Below are 6,038 nucleotides of genomic sequence, written 5' to 3' on the forward strand. Positions count from 1 at the left end.
TCACGAGTTTAAAGGAGGATCAGTTCGTGCCTTGGGCAGGACGGACAAGATTTTCGAGGAGCATTTCTCTGTTTTAGGTTGAGGACCATTGGGTATGAGGCAGATTCGGACCCGTGCAGCTCAAGATGGGTGGGACCCATGGGCGAGGCCACTATATGGTATAGTTTGGGTGGGACCCATGGGCGAGGCCCATATGTGTATGAAAATGCAGGTGGGACCTGGTAGAGACCGTTGGGTCAAGGTATTGTATCTTGGGTCACAAGATTGAGTGTGTGGTCAGTGAGTGGCGTAAAGGGATGTTTGGGATAGGTAGCCTTGTCATTTAGACTCTTGGGAACCTAGTGGCTGGACCAGGTGCGAGACTGGTAGACTCAACGATGGTTTGGGAATCTCTATATCCCAGATTAGTGATGGGTTGTCGTGAATCATAAGGTTGCAGGTGAAATGCAAATGTAGATCTTTGGATCTCGGATTATGAGTTGGGTACCGAATTGGTTCTTGGTGGGAGCTTACGCGGGGAATCACGGGTGTTTTTGTGCAGGGTCTTCATCTTAGTAGGATATGAATTAAGGAATGTGTATGCCAAGGGTATCAGTTAAAGGGTTCATGGTTAAAGGAGGGTTTCAATTTTGATGGTAGATCAGGCTCTTGTGATTGTGTTTTGGTTTGGCTCTATCTGTGTGGGGGTCGGGAAAGTATGAGGTTTCGGAATTTCAGTAGCAGTATGTTAGTTCGGCAGTTAAAGGAAGCAGTGTCTTGTTCAGCACTAGAAGGTGTATCTCCCAGTTGTATCGTGTTCTTCTTTGTATTCATGGAATTGTTGTCAGGCGTGCTGGGGATGGTAAGGAATGATTTCAAGGACGCAATCTAATTTAAGTGGGGAAGATTTGTAATGCCCTGTCCCGAATCGTTACCCATTTGGGTGTGGATGACATAATTTAGATGATCCGGGTGTCCGTATTGGGTTTTCGACCCAAGGGGTATTTTGGTAAAGTGACTGCACGGGCTTTAATTGAAATTGTATTTTGTTCAATAAATTTTATGGCAGGTACAGTTGATAAAAGCGTAGAGCTTCTCGTGACCTTTTCATAGATATAAGGATCGTTAGAATCAGATTTATAACGAAGAAATAATGGCCTTCGGAGTATTTTAGGGTTTAAGGGGAAACCCTAGTACGTGGGGCGTACATAGGGAGTACGCGGGGTGTACTGGTGCGAAGTGTAGTACGCAGGGCTTACACTGGTGTACACTTAGCATACCAAGTGGGAAGCATCGTGAAGCCTCGACCTCGTACATTGGTTGTACGAGGAGTACGTTGGGCGTACGACGTGTGCAAGAAACCCTAATTTTAAGTGTGTGTGTGTGTGTACCTTATTTAAGCATCTTAAGTCTTTATGGATGGCCTCTTTACCAGCCCCCAAACATCCTAAAACCCTAAATCGACCCTTAGCCTCCCTTAATGTGCATTTGAGCTCTTGAGGGGAATTTGGTGTTGTTTTTCTCATTTTGAAGAGAATGAAGAAGGATGAAGGTTCATCGCTTGGTGGGGAACTTAGAGATCCATAATCATTCATCACTTTGCAAGCTCCTAGAGGTATCAAGTTCAAATCTTGACTTGTTAATGCTTAGATCTATTATTGTCTTAATTTTCATGCTTTTGGGTCCCTTTTGGGTTGATTGATGAGTTAAGATGTTTGAAGGACTTATTCTTTTAGATCTGAGTTGTTATGAGGTTCTTAAGCATAAAGGTGCAAGCTTTATGAGGTTTTCTCACACCCCCGAACTAGACGACGGAAACGTCTGAGGGCTCGTGTCACTATCAATTGAAATATCATCACAATGAATATACATGAAACATAACACATTCATCACCAAACATTACATAGTACAACTGGTATTGTTCACATCAAGTACATTGTCATAGATTACATAAATCTAAAGTATTAATAGTACGATGAGTGACATTACATAAAATAAATCCATACACACTTGAAAATCCTCCTGCTTAACGATTACCTGAGAATACAAGTTATTTTGAAAACGGTCAACATATATAATGTTGGTGAGTTCATAAGCATGTTTGAATAAAAGTCTTTGTATTGTTTGTAAAACCCAGAAAATCCGATATTTTCTGTAAAAAAAAGTATGAAAAATGATGTGAAAATCGAGTATAATGCATGTGTGAATTTCATAGTAGTAACATATAGGAATGCAGTTCAAATTTCTTTGTATTCTTTCTGTTGTAAGTAAGTGGTATTTGAATAATAGTATTTCCCCATAAAATCCGATATTTTCTTATTTATAAAAATGTCACTGTCTTTGCACTGTAGAAATCTTTTGTATCATTACGACTTACGAGTTTTTAATTTTCCGTAATGTCTTAATGGGAATGGATCTCTATATGAGTCGTTATAACCATACATGATAGTGAGTGATTTGCCTGTCTTGGCATTTTTCCAAATGCCGGATTTTCGATCAAGGTTTTGTCACCCTATACTGGCCTAGTCTAACTGTAGCGAACAGCTCGGGTGTGGGGGAGTCACCCTCGTATAGATCTATACACAAACTCTCGCTCTCCCTCCAGGAGACTCTGATTATAACTACAAGCTACGGCCATACACTCAATGATGTCAACCGACACGTCTCACTAGATCCCATTTATTTTCACATGAATTTGTATAATGTTATATGTATTTAGAAGTTCGAACACTAGATGATGCATGAAATGAAAAGGTAACGCCCAACAAACACGAAGAACATGCAACTATGGCCCATTAGACGTGTAAGTTATTTCCAGGCTAAATTAGCATGTAAATAGGCCACTAAGGCCCAATAACATGTAAATGCTAAATTAGGCCCATTTAGCATGTAATTGGGTCGTTGAGGCCCAATAGACATGTGATGAATACATTGGGCCCAATAAACATGTAAATGGATCACGAAGGCCCAATGAACATGTATAACAAATACTAGGCCCAATTATCGCACCATTGTTGTATTTCGTTTATTTACTATAGTATATTTCGTTTAGTCGAATTCTTTATCCTTAACGTTATAAAAATAATCCAATGTTTTGTTAGAATGTTATTTTTAGTTTGACACGTCAAAATTCTATAATTAGAACTTGTGTTTATTAAAAATTTCACTTTAGGTCCCTCAAGAATTAATTTGAACATTTAAAGGCTTATTCTTACATAAAATGTCATTTTGGTCTTTTTTAAATTAAAATAACATTTTAGCCCATAAATTTATAAAAACTTATATTTTCGCCCCAAATGTTTAGTAAATGACGGGGTTGGCCCAAAAATACATGTAATGACATTTTCAGCCCATTTTTGCAGAAAAATACAATTTCAGCCCTTATTTGAATAAAATAACATTTTCGGCCCAATTTTTATAAAATTAACATTTTTGGTCCAAATCTTGAGATAGTGTCGTTTTCAGCCTCTAATCTCGTTTATTCTCATTTTTGGCTCAAGTTTTGATTAAATAACATTTTAATCCCCAAAAATTGATATTTTTGCAATTTGGGCCCAATAAGCCGTGAGGCCCACATTAAGGCCCAAAATGCACAATTTTACACTTTTGACCATTTGGAAAGTATGATTGTTATAAAAACTCATTTTTAAGCAAATGTGACCCTTTTAGTCCTTATAAAACCGTAGGTGTCACCTTTGTCCCAAACTTTTGTTTATTTTCCAAAAATGATCCTTATACAAGATTTTGTTTTGTTTTTCACAACTTAGGCATTTATAACACTTTTAACTTTTTAGTATGGTGTCTAGAGTGTTTTTGTTTGTGAATCTCACTTATTTTTGTTATAGTTTTATAGATCCATCGAGTTTATCACACAAACACAACAAAAGCCAAGAAAATCACACATAACATGCATAAATACATAGATCTACACATAAATACTTGTATTCTCCCCCAAAAACAAGTAAAAACCAAAAACAAGGGGGTATGAACTCACCTTTGCTTTGATGTTTCGGTTTTAAAGAAGAAATGGAAGAAGTTGATGTGATTTTTGGCTCTAGCAAGCTCCTTGAGTGGTTTTCGAACTTAGGAGGTTCTAGGAAGCAAAAATCATGAGAATAGGTGTTTATAAGGAGTGAGTTAGCTAAGCATGGATTAAATCAACTCAAGTTTACAAGATCTTACCACAAGAGTGTAGCTTGGAGTGATTTTGGATGAAAAGTCTCCTTGGAAAGCTCTAATTCTCGAAAAATTTTAATGGAATGGGAGGGATGTTCTTGAGAGTGTATTGGAGAGAATTTGATATTATGTGTATGTGTGTGGTTCGTTTTCGGCCGAGAGAAAGAAAAAGAGAGGGAAGGAGAAGGTTTTGCATGGAAACATGAGAGTGCTTTGTTGTATGTTGTATAAAATGCCTAGTTGTCCTTTAAACAATAATGAGGTGGCATGTGCACAATTTACCTTGTTTTCCTCTTCTTTTTTTTGTTGTTGGGCCGAGAGGGGGTAGGAAGAGGAGAGAGGAGGAGTGGTTTGGGCCTTTAGTGCTTGATTTCGATATGATGGGCCCAAATGGAAGGTTCTCGGCCCATTAGAATAAAAGGAATGGAGCTTATGACCCATTAGGGCAAATTAATTCATTTATGGCTCAATAAGGCCCATTAGGGTTAGAATGAATCATTAGGCCCAAATGGTCCAAAATGTTATAGATTTATGAATTGGGTTCATTTAGAATCCAAATAGGGTTTCTAAGCCCAATATAGTTGAATTGAATGCTTATTGGTCCATTAGGCCCAATAAGGAAATCCTAGTCCATAATGAACTTGAACCTGGATCTCTAGGGTTTTCAACTACCCAATTGACTATTTGGATACTTTGTGTAGAGTTTTGAACTTCACTTGTGATCTTGATTAAGTTTGTGGTCATAGAGTGAACATAGTGTATGATATCAAGGTAGAGTCAAAAGTATTATCATAGATGACGTTTACATGATCACAGAATTTCCTGACAAGAATGTCAGTTGTGACAGATTTAAGGTCACATGCATGCGTTAAGTTACCTAATACGTCCTTTTGAGCTTTAATAGCTTCATTTAATCATGCATGAACGTAAAGTTAGCAACTTTACGTGATTATCCAGGTCAAGGAAGTCAGATCTATTTTTTGGATCAATGTCCTAGCGGATTAAGGAAAAAAAATAAGATTGGGTTGAATGGAGGAGTATGTTGGGCGTACAAGCCTGTACACGCAGCGTACAAGCCCTTAAGCCAGTACGCTTAACGTACAAGCTGAGTACGCCCCACGTACTAAGCAGAAATAGATTTCGGTGTTTGGGCTATCCATTGGTCTTACATGTTTTGGGCCCTATTGGGCCATCAGGTTTTGGATTGATAATTATTTTGAAAAGGTCCACTATGGATTTGGGCCCAATTTGGATTATTGGGCCATGATTTGGGCCTTGGGTGGCTAACTAGGATTTGGGCATTTGGATTGTTGGATTAGACCAAGTTATCGATGGGGTAAAAAGTTCTTTTACCCTAGTTTAGACTCTTTCTATGAGTTAGGATCCAAGTATTAATTTGATTATGTTTTGTGATTATAGCGCGGGGATTTTAGCGGGCCAGCGGCCAGAGACTCATCTGCAGGATTCAGAAGTGCAAGGTGAGTTTCCTCACTGTGTTTAGTAGGTCGAAGGCACCAATGTCGGCCCGTGGTTTATTATGTTAGGATGCTAGATGTATGTGTGACTCTTGCATGTGTATGTATTGAACGGCATGTCGAGCGGGGCTCGATGCCGGGAAAGGCCTGATGACTACATTGTATACTATTATCTTTGTGATTATCGCATGTGTTAGTAGGATTATATGTTTGTATATTGGGCGGGGCCCGTTATGTGAGTTTGGGCAAGGCCCATTATATTTAGTGGGCGGGGCCCGTTATGCGAGTGTGGGCGGGGACCGTTACACTCATTGGGTGGGGCCCGTTGATTGACAGATCTATATACCGGGTGAATTAAGTCGAGACTAGTGAATTAAGTCCTAATTATGGTTACGACCCGATTATTTA

This window comes from Lactuca virosa, chromosome 7 (assembly GCF_052849685.1).
Source record: "Lactuca virosa cultivar CGN04683 chromosome 7, Lactuca_virosa_CGN04683_v6, whole genome shotgun sequence".
NCBI lineage: Eukaryota > Viridiplantae > Streptophyta > Magnoliopsida > Asterales > Asteraceae > Lactuca > Lactuca virosa.